The following is a 17,251-nucleotide window of genomic DNA, read 5'->3' on the forward strand; positions in this document are numbered from 1 at the left end:
TCAATATCATCAACCTCCGTCAACAAGTTCCCACTAGGATTCACGTGCTTCTGTTATCAGGCCTGATCCCCGCAGAGTGTATATCATGAGGTGCAAGTAAAGGATTCTGAGTGTCATTGTCCGACTTACCACAAACCAACCACCTTAACTTTATTTGTGAAACAAACAGGTTAGAATGGACTCAGTCGGTCCTCATTATTAACAACATCTTTTTTCTTTTTCTTTTTCTTTTTTTTGGATGATGTTTTTTTTTCTGTTTTCTTTTTTTTGGATGATGTTTTTTTTCTTTTTTCTTTTTTTTCTCTTTTTCCGTTTTTCTTTCTCTTTTTTTTCGATTTTTTTCATTTTTCCTTTTTGATTTTTTTTGATTTTTTTTTGTTGTGGTCGAATCTTATGGAGATTGCCTACGTATCATGACCCCGCATGAATCAGACCTTGCGTAGTTCGGACCAATAAGAGATAAACAATAACAAACAATTTTTTTCAATTTTCATATTAAAACAAACTGGGTTTCAAAGGTTTGAAGATGACCTACAAACTCGAAAATCAAATAACCCATATACTTTAATCAAGAGATTTATAAACTCAAAAACAAAAGGCTAACTCCCTTTCTCTGTTCGACAAATGCAACCAAATGGTTATTTTTGCAAATGTGGCCCCTTCCGAATTTCACATGAATTTTGAGGCCGGGGAGGATTATTTTATGACACTTTACCAACTTGTCTATTCTTTTACGAAAATAACCTTTCGACAACATGAAAGATACTCTAAGGCTATTTCGGCAAGAACGGTTTAAGACGCGGCCGAAGCTGACTCGGCTTATTATGACAAAATTCAAACGGTATTCACCTGACCACCGACTCTTTATTTTTTTTCTTTTCAAATTATAATAAAAACTTGGTTTTGCAAACACGGCCCTTTAGCGCCTCCGGGACGAAGATTTTTTAAGGCTGAGTGGGTCAACTGGATCAAAATAAAAAATGACCCGAAGGTGTCTGTTTATGCAAAGTCAGCCTTCCGGCGTCCCTTTCGAGAACATTCGGCTATGTTTTGACAAAACAGCGTAACCCGACTTCTTTATGACAAAATTAAAATTTGACATATTTTTTTTATTATTATTTATTTGTTTTTGGCTTTTTAGCAAAAGGTGGGGTTGGACCCGATGAGGGTTGCGTACGTATCTCACATCCGGTGAGAATCAAACCCGCGTAGTTCGGGCAATCAGGAATAAGTAGATGAACTAACTCCCTTTTTTTGTGAATTTGTGAAAGAACTACTTTAAAAGAATAACTTAAGTATTTTTTTTTTTGGATTTTTGATTGATCTTCTTTTTGAAAGAAATACTTCTAAGATATATTTTTTGAATTTCATTTGCTTTTTTTTATTCTAAAGAAGAAGAAGAAAGTATTTTTCGGAATTTTACTTTTGATAAAAGAAATGCTTCTCAAAATGTTTTTGAATTTTGAATTTTCTTTTCAATTTTGAAAGAAGAATCAAAATATTTTCGGATTTTTATTATTATTATTATTATTATTATTTTGAATAATTAAAAAGACTTTCTAAAGAAGTATATATATATTTTTTAAAACAATTAGAAAGACTTTCTAAAGAAGTCATTAATGGAAAATATTTTTGGATTATTTTAATTTCGGCATTTTCATAAACAAATAAATAAACCTATTTTAAAAACAAGACTTTTTTTTTATTTAGAAAAACAAGACAAAAGAATGATGATTTTTTCTACTTTTCCGTTGCTTTTAATAAAACAAACTAATAAGACATATATTTTTTTTTATTTTCTCAAAATTCCGGTAGAGTTTCGACACTACTTGGACATTTGCTTTTTTTTTTTCCTAACAATAAGTAGTCACATCTCTACACTGTTATTTTCTCCTCTTTTCCACTATTTTCTAATTTGTGGATGATGATGAAAACATACACAATCTTTCTTTTGAATTTTCAATGTTTTTTTTATATATACATATATATTTTATTTTTTATATTTATTATATTTTCAAAAATGTGGCATGGGGGACATAGGGAATTTCAAGACTTCTTGGATTCCGCAAATGTTCCCCATGTGCTTTTCCCAAAAATGAAGCGTGGGGGACATAGGGAATTCCAAGACTTCTTGGATTCCACAAATGTTCCCCATGTGCTTTTCCCAAAAATGCAGCGTGGGGGACATAGGGAATTCCAAGAATTCTTGGATTCCACAAATGTTCCCTAGGTGCTTTTCCCAAAAATGAAGCGTGGGGGACATAGGGAATTCCAAGGCTTCTTGGATTCCACAAATGTTCCCCATGCTTTGATTAAAATAACACCATGCTGGAAATGACCAAATGACCCATTCGCCCTTGACTAAATACAACATGTAGCACATAGGATGCCGAAAGATGGTCTATTATTTTCAGGTTGCTTGTCCTAGACGGACCCAACCCCTGTGTTGAGTCCCCTAAGTCAAATGCACATGATGCAAATAAACGTTCCTACTAGGGATACGGCATGTGGCTTTGTTATACTAGGTTCAGACTGTCCCAAAGGCGAATTGAAGAAAAATATAACACCGACAAACTCAACGTATTCAATAAGGACAATGACAACACATCACAGATAAAAATTCCACCATACTAGAAAACACCAAGTCCCGTTACTCCATCAACCCAAACCTGAACATTCATAGTCCGACTGCCTTTCCTCCGCCGGAAATAAAATTCTGAATTTTTGAATCTTGCATTGAGTAAACATTCTTCCAAGTCAAATACACAGGGGAAAACATCCTACACCACCTTTGTAGTACCATTACAATTCCTCGATTCCCATTTTATAACATGCACTTCACGTTGCATAAGATTGAATAAGAAGGAAATGAAGGCATAAGCCTCAGAGGAATCAAATCGCATGATGAGGAATCAAGAAGGGAAGTGCTCCTAATAGTCCTGTAGCCTCTCGAAGATAAGTACAGATGTCTTTGTACCGATCCACAAGACTCTACTAGACTTGCTTATGACTCGTGAGACCTAAGTGAATCTAGTACTCTGATACAATGTTGCCACGACCCAAAATCTGTTAAAGGTCATGTTGGCACCAGACACCACTATCAAGCAAGCCAACACTAAATAATTAATTAAATTCTCATTTTAATATTTTTGAAATCATAAATTTCCTTCAATTTAACTAGTAAAAGATGAACTTTACAGAATAATAATAATATTTTCCAATTTCAATACTGAATATCCCATAATCATCCCAGAACCTGGTGTTACAAGTGCATGAGCATTTACTAGGAATTAAAATAAAATACAATAACTGTCCAGAATATAAATTTAGACAGAAAAGAAAAATACAAATACTCTGAAGGAGACTCTGTTGGTTGCGGATCATCTCATAAGATGCAACTCATCTAAGTCACCGTATCAACCACGCCGTTGCGCCTACAAGGACATTAGACGTACATGTGCCTGTACAACAAAATATACAGCAAGTGTAGTATGAGTACGCAAACAATGCATACCCAGTAAGTATCCAATATAATCACGAAGAAGTAGTGACGAGAGGTCGACTCCGACACTCGCTATGGCCAACAATAATATACCGATAATATGATAAATTATGAATTTCTTTAAGGCATCTGTAAACTCAATAACATGAAACAAGTAAACAATTATTTTGTTAATAGGAGATTTTCAAATTTATTTTCATCTTTTAACAATTTATATCTCCCGCCAATGAGGCCACATCAATTATCAAAAATTCCAAAACAGTCAATTAAGTCATGCACAAATCATGTCGAGGACATACAGCCTGATCCAACATAATATTTAAATTGTGCATTGCCGAGGGTCGAACGGCGCGAACCATAGATGCATCTATTTACCCCGCTCGCGAATTATACATGCGACGCGGTCAAATATAAATTTAAGAAATTACCCCGATCGCGGATCATACATGCAACGTGGTCAAATATAAATTTAAGGAGTTTCCCCGCTCGCGGATCATACTTGCGACACGGTCAAATATAAATTTATCATTAAATCATAACCCTTTCTTGATTCTTTTCAAAATAAAGACAATTCAACTTGAAACTTTTAAATCCTTAAAAATCCTCAACTTATTTCCATTTGATACAATTAACAAATATAATCAAGTAACGGTGTTCATAAAGCATAGTGTAAACCTAAAACTACCCGGAAATAAACAAGAATAGTAGCTACGTACGGACTCTCATCACCTCGTGCGTACGTAGCCCACAAAAATAGAAGTACAAATCGAATCATTTCACCTATGGGATAAATTCCTTCTTACAAGGTTAGAAAGGAGACTTATCTTGCTTCGAAGTTCCATAACCGGCTCCAACATCGCTCTAACACCTCAAACTGGTGTCCATCTCTCCAAAACTAGTCAAGCAATGTGCAAATAATAAAAATATACTCTAATACTCATAATAAATTAATTTGTAACAACTCCCAACTCCGCTCGAAAAGTCAACCCTCGGGCCCACATGCCCGTATTTCAAAAATTATTGAAAATATATATTACCCATAACTCATATGGTCTATATCCAGAAATTCATCCAATTTCGTCCATGAATCGACCCTCAAATCAAGGATTTACCATTTTCTAACTGTGGGGATCAAAATCCCAATTTCTACAATCCAAACACAGATAAAAATATAAATCAACAGAAATAATCATGGATAAAGATTAAATAAAGGTCAAATATTTACCTCCTTGTTGAGACGAGAACAACGCCGCAAAAATTACCTCAAACGGAGCTCTAGAACTCAAGATATGCCCAAAATACTAAAATTCTCGGTTTAAAACATTGTCCAGGCGATTTTCTTCATCGGCTTCGCGGGACACCTTCGCGTTCGCGAAGAGAAATTTTTACATTGACCAGTCAACCCAGAAATCCTTCTTCACATTCGTAAAGAACAAATCTTCACACTAGAAACCAACAATTTTGTCTGATACGGAAATGGGCATAACTCCCTCATACGACATCGAAATTCAACGATTCTTATTGTCATGGCTCCGTAATTACGATACGGATCTAATGGTTCAATCCAATAACAAATAAAAGGTTGTTTTCTCAATATAATGCCCTTGATGCCCAAAGAAACGCCGCTGAAACATCAAATAAGATTGCGAAACAACCCAAACACCTCCGAAACACACCCGAGGCCCCTGGGACCCCGTCCAATCACACAAACCAGTCCCATAATATAACAAGGACCTGCTGGAGGTCTGAAATCACAACAAACAACATCAAAATCATGAATCGCACTCCAATTTAAGCTTAATGAACTTTGGAACTTCAAACTTCTACATTCGATGCCGAAACCTATCAAATCACGTCTGATTGACCTCAAATTTTGCACGCAAGTCACATTCCACATTACGGACCTACTCCAACTTCCAGAATTGGATTCCGACCACGATATCAAAAGGTCCACTTCAGGTCAAACTTCTCAAAAACTTCAAATTTCTAACTTTCGCCAAATGACTCTAAAATGACATACGGACCTCGGAATTCATTTTCGGACACGCTCCCAATACCAGAATCACCATACGGAGCTATTCCCATGCTCGAAATCCCAAACGGACATCGATGCCATTGAAATTCACTTCAACCCAAATTTATGAAATTCTTCCAATATGCTAACTTCCACAATAGGTACTGAAACACTCCCGGATCATCCAAAATTCGATCCGAACATGTGCCCAAGTCCAAAATCATCATACGAACCTGTTGGAACCTTAAAATCTTGATTCCGAGGTCGTTTACTCAAAATCCAACCTTAGTCAGAATCTTCCAACTTAAAGCTTCCAAAAATGAGAATTTTCTTTCCAAATTAACTCTGAACTTCCTAAATTTCAATTCCTACAATGCGAACAAGTTGTAATACCTGAAGTGTATCTTCTCGTGGCCTCAAACCACCAAACGACGTGCTAGATCTCAAAATAACCGGTCAGGTTATTACATATGCGGTGTTACATCCTCCCCCCTCCCCCAAGAATATTTGTCCTTGAATGTTTAAACTTGCAAGATGTACATGACATACTCATCAATTATAAATGTATACACCTCCCCGGGCTATACTCAAATATCGGGCTCTCACGGGGTTGGGACATCGTCATTCCTTAAAACTACTTGCTAATCCCTTCGTCACCAATGAGTCTGTTAATCTATATTCTAGGCACTAGCACCTACTTGCTGTAATCTTAATAACAGGGTTCATAAATTTCTATTCCATTATACTAACTTTCCCAGAATCTTGCGCTATCTGCGGAGGAGGCGCCCTCATCTACGCTGAATCCCTCTAATTCTGAAAACTTGAAGTTCTCGAGCCTTGACCTGATTCGGAATAAATAGATCCCTCATAACGCGGCCTCTGCAACTATCGGATACTATCAATAAAATATGGTGGCATAGGATTGCCCTAAAAATCCTCAAGTTGTCTAACAGACCTAGCCCTCTTATGCTGACCCTCATCACGATACCTCGTATTGCTACCGTTTCTGATCCCCCAAATTCTGAATGTAATCCTGGATGCGGGAAATATCCATACTATCGAGCAGAGCGGCCGTGGAACACTCATTAATCAGGTGCGGCCCAAGTCCTACCACAAACCGATGCACTTAGTCACTCATGTCAGCCACAATCGAGGGGGCATACCTTGCCAAGGAATCAAACTGGAGACTATACTCCCGCACACTCATATTCCCTTGTTTAAGAGCCAAGAAAATGTCTACCCATGCCAAACAAATATCTGGCGGAAAATAATGACGCAAAAAGCCCCTAAGAACTCTTCCCATCCTGCTGGAGGTGCATTTGTCCCTCTAGACAATTTCCAAGTTCCATACCATTGAATCGCAACATCCCGCATTCGATAAGAGGCCAACTTTACTGACTCAGTGTGTGATGCATGCATCACCCTCAAAGTCCTTTGCATCTTATTAATAGGGTTTTATGGGTCCTAATCCTTGTTGGATTTGGTAAACACTAGAGGGTCCAGGTTGATGAAGTCTTGAACTCTCGCGCTAATAGACCTGTCAACGTAACCAACATTTATACCTACCTGGCACTGAGCCTGAGTGGCTACCAATTTAGTCAACAATCATACTGCACTTCACATATCCATATCCTCATCCTGAGAAACAGGTGGAGGTACTGGGTTCCACCCCAGCTCCTCGGGTGCATGCAAAATTAGAGAACTATGCGAGGGTGTCACACATCCCCTCAGGGCCTCACTCTGGCCCTCACTAGACAATGGTGCTCTGCTCATGCCCTAATCTACCACTGCTTTACCCTTTTGACTAGTTGTAGCTTTCCTAGTCATAGGCATCGCTGTATATATAAAAAAGTTAAAGGTCAAGGGCTTTATTCCCTATGACTTTGCTCTATTGCACGATCTAATATCAAGAAGGAAGGGTAACCGGTCTCTAAATGCCCTGTAGTTTCCTGATTATACAACGTGGTGTACAACACATTTATAAACAAGACCCTAATAGACACAACTTGTAGAAAACCTTAGGATAGACCGCTCTGATACTAAATTTGTCATGACCCAAATCGGAGGACCATGACTATCACCCGGTGCCTACTTCAACTGAGTGCTACTTACCTTATCCTTATTTACTATAAGACTCATCATGGGTCATTACAGGCCACATCGATATACACATATATAAAAGTAATGACATTAGAACTTAACTCGCATAACCAACTTATAAATAATTTATACAGATACATGGGGACCAGCAAGGCTGTCATGATTGCCTAACATGCCATAACTAAAACTATATAGAAGATATTGTCTGCAAAACCTCTAAGAAAACATGAACATAATATATATGTCGGATAGGCTCTTGACATCCTATAAAACAAAATAACATATACATAATGTGACTTGGTAATACTCCAGGAAGAAGTGGAGCTCACCAACCAAAAGTTGATATTTGGAGGCAGCCTACAATGGAGGGTCCTCGCCTCGTCTATCTACACTTGCATAGCATGAAGCACAGTTCCCCCAGGCGAAGAATGTACCGAATATATAAGGCATGAATGAAACATAATAATATGACACTATTATTAAGAGGGATAAGAATAAACATGTAATATCTGACCCACCACTAAGGGCCATAACATGCATAATAAATTCAATCTTGTATATACATATATATAGCTACAATACCGTAGTTCTGAATACAACATTATCGTGATGCTAACTTCCAAACTGATCAATGGTAACTGCCCGACCGGTCATAGCGGGGTGGTAAATGCATGACTGGCCGACCGATCGTAGCTCGACGTTAAATGCATAATTACCCAATCGGCCGTAGAGCGATGGTAAATGCATGACTGCCCGACCGGCTATAGATCGGTGTTAAATGCATAACTGTCTAATCGGCCGTAGCACGGTGGTAAATGCATGACTGCCCAACCGGCCGTAGCTCGATGGTAAATAATGATGCATGACTACCCAACCGGCCGTAGCACGATGGTAAATGCATATGTATAACTACCCAAATGGTCGTAGCATGGTGGTAAATGCATGACTGATCGACCGACCGTAGGAAGGTGGTAAATGAAGATGCATATAACACTGTATTATGAACATTAACATCTTTATCTGTGATGACCCAAAATATTATCTTTAAATTAAATAATTATCTAGGTATTTTAAGACCTTGAAAAGTACTATTAATCATTTCTCGACTTGCGTGCGCAGGATGTATAATTTTTCGGAAGGGTTTTATGTGAAAAATAGATTAAATGTGAATTAGAGCTTTAAAACTCAACTGAGTTGACTTCTGTCATCATTTTGAGCAAACAAACCCGGATCTGAATTTTGACCATTCTGATAGTTCCGTATCGTGATTTGGGACTTGGTCATATGTCCGAAATCAAATTTGGAGGTCCCTAGCTCAAATTATCGTCATTTAACGGAATCTTGAAATCAAAGGCTAAATATTTCTTAAGTTTGACCGGAGATTTGACTTTTGAGCAAACGACCCTCTTAATGGAATTTTGATGATGCAAATAGATTCGTATGGTTATTTCGGACTTAGGCACATGTTCAGATTTGGATTTGGAAGTCCATAAGATAATTCGGCGCATTTTGGCGAAAGTTGGAAAATAGAAGATTTTAGGAAAGTTTGACCGAGAGTTGACTTTTTGATATTGGGGTCGGAATTCGATTCTGAAAATTGGAAAAGCTCCATTATGTCATTTGTGACTTGTGTACAAACTTTGAAGTCATTCTGGATTGATTTGATATGTTTCGGCGCAAAATGAAGAAGTTGGAAGATTTGAAAACTCATAATTCAATTCGATGCACGATTCATAATTTTGGCATTGTTTGACGTAGTTTGAAGCCTCGATTAAGTTTGTATTGTACTTTGGGACATGTTGATATAATTTATTAAGGTCCTGAGGGCCTCCGGTGGATTTCGGAAGGTTAACGGAATGGATTTCGGACAAAAAACAACTGCTGGTTTTCTGCTGTAGAAGCTGTCTATGTACAACAACTGTGCAACCGAGGAGTCTATTTTGGAAGCTTATATGTCAAAATCTATAAGGAATCTGAAATTTGAAAAACATGGAGATTGTAGCCCTTGCATTCTTGTTTCCAGAAAGCTAAACCGTTAATCATTTGGACATTTGTACAGAAAGTTATGATCGATTTGTTATGATCCCTGCAATTGAGCTGAATAATTAGGCTAAATAAGTAAGTATGGTTGTTAAGGATCGATGTGGGGTGTTGAAGAAAGGAGCTGAGGATTTAGCATTGGAAATGAATGACTCAGATTGAATATGGATTAATGAGCTTCAAGGGTGAAGATTCTGCCAGCTCAGTAGGGCCAACTCAGCAGCCATTCTGTTACATAAGCTAACAGAATGCAGAGAGGAGCATATACCCGATAATCTAAATTCCTTTATTCTCTTTCTTCTCTTCTTCTTCTTCTTCTTCACTTCTCTTCTCTTCTAACAGTAAATTTCCTTTCCAATTCTATAGATCTTAGCCATGCAATGATATTCCTTAGTTTATTTCATTCTAGTTAAGTAGTTCATTTTGTAATCGTATTTCAATTAATGAAAATTACAGAAAATTGTCTCAAAAAAGCGCATTCTATTTTATTGTTTGATTGACAAATTCAATTTATAGTCAGTTCCTGACATTTGGTATTAGAGCCTTCATACCTGCGACCAGTGAATTGTTAATAGATGAAGGCACGAGGATGCAGACCATGGATGCAAAAATCACTCACCACGAGGAGGTATTAGCTGAACTCACTACTGGGCAGCAAACCTTGAAACAAACACAACTGGGTATTCAAGGCACTTTGGAGCAAATTTTGGATAGTTTGACTACGTTGGAAAGGCCACCAGCGAGAGCATCAAATCTGGGTGATGGCTTACTTCAACTACCAGCCCATGAAGCGAGGCTGAACAGACATGTTGGGTTTCTTATTCCCTCTCCAAATGAGAATTACCCAGTTTTGAGGGCAAGGAACCAAAGGTATGGCTTCAAAAATGTGAGAGGTACTTCAAATTGTATAGAACTGCAGATAACTTGAAGGTTGAGGCTGCTGAACTTTATTTGAATGCTTTAGCTGAAGTATAGCATAACTCCTTGACATTGAGCACTAGAGTACTAACTTGGGAAGAAATTAAAGCAGAACTGTGTACTAGATTTGGAGAAAATCTGATGGAGGATGTGGTGGAGGAGTTTAACAAACTCCAACAGACGAGAATAGTAGAGGCGTTTTTGGGCAAGTTTGAGGACCTTAAGGCTCACATGCTTATTAGAAACCCTGTTTTGAATGAGTCTCATTTTCTGTCCAGTTTTGTGGGAGCTCTCAAGGGGGAAATTAGGTATGTTGTTAAGTTGTTCAAGCCTACGACCTTAAGCAGTGCTATTGAACAAGCAAGGTTGCAAGAAAAGGCTATAGATGCTGTGCAAATGAAGGATAAACCAGTGGCTAAATCTGGCCCTTCCCATGTTAACTATGCTACTGCTAGGACCTCAGCAACTGCTAGTCATGCACCTGTTACATTCCCTAACACTAGGAACAACAACCATCCAGCCAGTAGGAACAATACTTATAGGTTGAGCCCTGAAGTGTATGAGTACAGGAAGGCCAATCAGTTGTGTTTCAAATGTGGGGAAAAATACACTCCTGGTCACAGGTGCAACAACAGACAACTAAATTGTATAGTTGGACCATATAAAGGACCTGTTGAACCCATAAATGAAGCAAATGATCTGTAGGATGTGATGATAGAAGGGAAAATTCAGCAGAAAGTACTGGAAGCTGTGTGTCTAAGTGCCTTATCTAGTAATTCCTCAGGGGTGAATTCCATACTAGTTAGAGGAATCATTAGACATAGGAACCTCACTATTTTGGTAGACCCAGGAAGCACTCACAACTTCATTGATGAGTAAGATGTTAAGGACATTGGCTATGCACCACAATATAGCAGCCCAATTAAGGTCATAGTAGTTGATGGCAATTATGTCATGTGTCACACTATTTGCACTGCTTTCAGCTGGAAAATGCAAGGCAAACCCTTCAAAGAAGATATGAGAATTATCAAGCTAGATGGGTGTGATATAGTGTTGGGCAATGACTGGATGAAGAAATACAATCCTACCAAGTTTGACCATCAGAAAAGATGTGTCACTATTGGGAAGAAGGGCAATAAAACAGTGTTACATGTTATCCCTGAAGGAGGCAATCTAAGTATGATCAGTGGAAGCTCAATGAGAAGGTTTATCAAGAAGGGTTAAACTATTCTAGCTCATTTGTTCATGGTCAGGGTGAATCCTTCAACCGATCAAGAGAATGTGGTTGTGCCTATTCAAGAAGTGTTGAGCCAATATGAGGAAGTTTTTACTGAACCAAGGACCCTCCCTCCTGTAAGAATTCTTGACCATGCCATTCCCATGAAAGCTGGAGCCTTACCTGTGATTCTAAGGCCTTACAGGTATAACTACTATCAAAAAGAAGAGCTTGAGAAGCAGGTCAAAGAGATGTTGCTCAATCAGATAATATAACAAAGCCAGTCACCCTTCTCCTTACCAGCCTTACTAGTAAAGAAAAAGGATGGTACCTGGAGGTTTTGTATGGACTACAGGGGTTTGAATGAGATAACTATTAAAGACAAGTATCCAATTCCCATTGTACATGATTTGTTGGATGAGCTGCATGGGTCTGAAATATTCTCTAAAGTGGACCTAAGAGCTAAATATCACAATATAAGAATGAAGGCAGAAGATATTCACAAAACTGCTTTTCGAACTCACATGGGCCACTATGAGTTCAGGTTAATGCCATTTGGGCTTACTAATGCCTCTGCAACTTTTCAAGCATTAATGAATCAGGTGTTCCAACCCTTCCTCAGAAGGTTTGTGTTGGTTTTCTTTGACGACATCTTAAGCTATATCAAATCATTAGAAGCCATGTGCAACATTTGTCTACTGAGTTTAGAACATTGAAGGAACACTCCCTATATGCCAAAAGGTCAAAATGATCATTTGGTCAGTCCAAAGTAGAGTATCTTGGTCATGTGATAATAGCTGAAGGGTGACCACTGACCCTGATAAGGTGTTGGCTATGGTCAATTGGCCTAGACCTACCACTGTCAAGGCACTTAGAGGATTCTTTGGGCTTACTGGCTACTACAGGAAGTATGTAGCTAACTATGGAGCTATATGCAGACCCTTAACTGACATGCTTAAGAAAAACAGCTTCAGATGGAGCCCTGAAGCTGAAGCAACACTTGAAGCTCTTAAAAGGGCTATGTCAGTCACACATGTGTTGGCTTTATCCGACTACTCTAAAGAATTTGTGATTGAAACTGATGCATGTCACTCAGGAATAGGAGCTGTACTTATGCAACAAGGCAGGCCTATAGCTTATTTTAGCAAGGTTCTAGCCTTAAAACATAGAGACAAGTCGATATATGAGAAAAAGTATATGGCAATACTTAATGTCATTGATAAGTGGAGTCATTACTTGCAATTCAAGTATTTTGTGGTAAGGACTGACCACCATAGTTTGAAGTACCTTCTAGAGTAAAAGGTCACATCTGCTATCCAACAGAAGGGTCTAACAAAACTATTAGGGCTTGATTATGAGGTTTAGTACAAAAGAGGAGCAGAGAACCGAGTGTCTAATGCCCTATCAAGACAATTTGAAGGAAGTGCCCAGATTCATGCTATCAGCTCTTCAGTTCCATCTTGGGTGTTAGAAATCAGCACCAGTTATGAAGGAGATCCTCAAGCCACTGATATGATCACACAACTGTAGCTAGACAAAGGCCTCATCTCTAGCACTATAACTCAGGTATATTAAGAAGGAAGGGAAAAATTTATGTGTGTGTGGGGGGGGGGGGGTACTGGGAACTTTAGCCAACAATTGATCCAAACCTTTCATGATTCATCTATTGGGGGTCACTCAGGGCAGCTGGGAACACTCAAAAGCCTGGGGAAACTCTTCTATTGGCCACTTATGAAACAAATGGTGATTCAGCATGTGAGTGAGTGTGAAGTTTGTCAAAGAAATAAAGATGAAAATGTGGCTTATCCTGTACTTCTCTAACCGGCTTATCCTGGACTTCTCTAACCTCTTCCAATCCCAAATCAAGCATGGAGACACATTAGTATGGATTTCATAGAAGGATTACCAAAGTCACAAGGAAAAGATGTCATTTTTGTAGTAGACAAGTTAACTAAATCTTCCCACTTCATGGCTTTGGCTCACCCTTTCACTGCCTTAGAAGTAGCTAACAAATTTTGGAAGAGGGTCCATACCTTGCATGGCAGTCCTGAAACCATTAACTCTGATGGAGACAAAAAATTTCTCAGTAATTTTTGGCAAGCTTTGTTCAAACTAAAGGGTATTCAATTATTGTATAGCTCGGCATATCATCCTCAAACTGATGGCCAGACTAAAAGAGTGAATAAATGCATTGAGAACTATTTGAGATGTATGACTAGTAACAGACCTCAGAATTGGAAGAAATGGTTATGCTTGGCTGAATGGTGGTACAACACAAACTTTTACACAAGTTTGCAAGGTACCCCATTTGAGGCTCTCTATGGATTCACACCTCCTCAAATATTCTTGGGTTCTCTGTTGGAAACTACTGTACATGTTGCTACTGATGATGTCTTACAAAGACAACAAATGGTGCAATTACTCAAAGACAACTTAAGCAAGGCTCAGGAGAGGATGAAAATGTATGTTGATTCAAGAAGAACTGAAAGGGAATTCCAAGTAGGCGACATGGTTTATATGAAGCTCCAGCCTTACAGTCAAACATCTATAGCTTTGAGAAGGAACCTTAAGCTCATTTCCAAATATTATGGTCCTTATCTGATCATTGCTAAGGTTGGTCAAGTGGCTTATAAACTCCAACTGCCTCCAACTTCTAAAGTCCATCCTGTCTTCCATGTTTCACTGCTCAAGAAGAAGGTGGGGAGTAAAACAGTAGTACAGATAGTTCTACCCATCTCCAAAAAGGAAGGTCAGTTCATGGTCAAACCAGTGGACATACTACAAAGTAGGGGTGGCAGATGAGCGAGTTGGGCTGAATTTGGGCGGGTCAAGATGGGTTAGGTCAATAAATGGGTCATTGCCCAACCCAGCCCAAAATTTACTTAGGCTAAGATGGGTGGGTCAAGATGGGCTAAATAATGGGTCATAACCCAACCCGCCCAACTTGACCCATATTTCAGAACCATGCTCATCTTGCATAAAAAATGCCTTTTACCTTAAAATGTGTAAGTCGAAAAACTTTTGGGGTTGGGGGTGGGGGTGATGCAGAAAAACGAAAAAAACAGAAAACTGAAAATACAAAAAAAAAAGTAAAAAAATTCTTTTTGAGGGGAGGAGGGTTTTGCGGGGAGGGGGGACAGGGTGGGTGGATGGTGCAGAAAAATAAAAGAACATAAAATTAAAATACAAAAAAAAAGTAAAATTGGGGCAACTAAATAAATTTCTATATAAGTTGGGTTGAGATACCTTTTGTTTTGGGTGAGTTTCATGGGTTGTATTTGGGTTGTTTAATGGGTCAGAATGGGCTATAAAATATAATGGGTTAACTTGGGCTCAGCCCAAATTGATCCATGAGCTAAAATATTTGTAACTCAACTCATTAATCTCTGGGCGGGTTAGATGGGTTTGGGCTCAAATTGCCAGCCATACTACAAAGGCAGCTTACAAAAAAAGGCAATGCAGCTTCTGTTAAAGTCTTAGTCCGACGGTCAAATTACCCCCTGAAGATGCTACTTGGGAAGACTATGCCTTCCTCAAGTCCAAATTTCCTGGGTTTGATTCTAATCCTCGAGGACAAGGATCGTTTTAAGGGGTAGGGTATGTTATGATCGTTGCAATTGAGCTGAATAATTAGGCTAAAAAAGTAAGTGTGGTTGTCAAGGATCGATGGGGGGTGTTGAAGAAAGGAGTTGAGGATTTAGCATTGAAAATGAACGACTTAGATTGAATGTGGATTAATGAGCTTCAAGGGTGAAGATTGTGCCAGCTCAGCAGAGCCAACTCAGCAGCCATTCTGTTACATAAGCTAACAGAATGCAGAAAGGAGCATGTACCCAATAATCCAAATTCCTTTCTTCTCTTTCTTATCTTCTTCTTCTTCTTCCTCACTTCTCTGCTCTTCTAACAGTAAATTTCCTTTCCAATTTTGTAGATCTTAGCCATGCAATGATATTCCTTAGTTTATTTCATTCCAGTTAAGTAGTTCATTTTGTAATCGTATTTCAATTAATGAAAATTACAGAAAATTGTCCCAAAAAGCTCGTTCTATTTTATTGTTTGATTGAGAAATTCAATTTATAGTCAGTTCCTGACAGAATAAAGGCCGGTAGAGTTGTTTTGAAAATATTCCAGAAATTTCTGATGCGAGGAGGCTACTTTGGAAGCTTATATCTCAAAATCTATAAAGTTAAACCATTCATGAAAGTTGTAGCCCTTTGATTCTAGTTTCCAGAAAGTTAAACCATTCATCATTGGGCGATTCCAAAGGGATTTTTCATGAATTCGACTTGGGTAAGTGTTCTCTATCCGAAAGTGATTATATTTTATAAATCCATGTCAATATTCATCATTTATTTTCGGATTTAAATGGAAAAAAATTGGATTTTTGAAAATCTTCCAAAAATGAAAATTTAAGATTTGAAAGCCAATCCGATGTCGGAATTCGATAATTTTTGTATGGGTGAACTCGTATCAGAATAGGTTGTCAGATTTTATGAGTTTCACCAAATTTCGATACGTGGGCACCACGACCAATTTTTGAGTTAAATTTCTAATTTTAATCAGAAAAATTAGTAAATTCATATGAAACTAATTCCTACCATTTATATTGAGTATATTGAATTGTTCATGACTAGATTTGAAGCTTTTGGACACGAATTCTCGAGTCAAAGGTTTATTGGATTCCTGAATTTGGTTGATAAGCGAGGTAAGTGTCGTGGTAACCTTGACTTGAGGGAATAGAACCCTTGAATTATTTGGTATGTAAATTCCATGTGTACAATGTATAGGCAAGATGACAAGTGCATATAAGTCGTCAAATTAATTGTTTGCATAATTTTCCTGAAAATCATAAATTGTTTTAAATCATGAATTAATGGTTACTTGGTATTTTGTAATTATTGCTTTCTTTAATTGTGACGACTCGTCCAGTCGTCTCATGAGTTACCGCTTCATTTTCTCCATTTTTACTTCTTATGGCTTTGTCTATCGGTTCTATATGTGATCGGGTTGGTTGGCTCGGGTTCGGAAAGGATTTGGTAAGGTTTGAGACACTTAGTTTCTTTTGAGGAAGCTTAGGTTTGATCGGGTTGGCTGGCTTAGATTTGAATTCCGATGGTTCGGATAGCTTTGGGAGGTGATTTGGGACTTAGGAGCTTGATCGGAATGTATTTTGGAGGTTCAGAGTAGATTTAGGCTTGAATTGGCGAAATTGAATTTTTAGCATTTTCCGATTGAACATGTGAGATTTTGATATAGGGGTCGGAATGGAATTCCAAGAGTTGCAGTAGTTTCTTTGGGTCATTTTGTATGTGTGTACAAAATTTTAGGTCATTCGGACATGGTTTGGTTGGGTTTTTGATCAAAAGCGTAATTCGGAAGATTTTGGAAACTTAGGCTTGAATCCTATGTGTTTTGGTTGATTTGATATTGTTTGAGGTGTTTTGAAGATTGGTATAAGTTT

This window comes from Nicotiana tabacum, chromosome 16 (assembly GCF_000715075.1).
Source record: "Nicotiana tabacum cultivar K326 chromosome 16, ASM71507v2, whole genome shotgun sequence".
Taxonomy (NCBI): Eukaryota; Viridiplantae; Streptophyta; class Magnoliopsida; order Solanales; family Solanaceae; genus Nicotiana; species Nicotiana tabacum.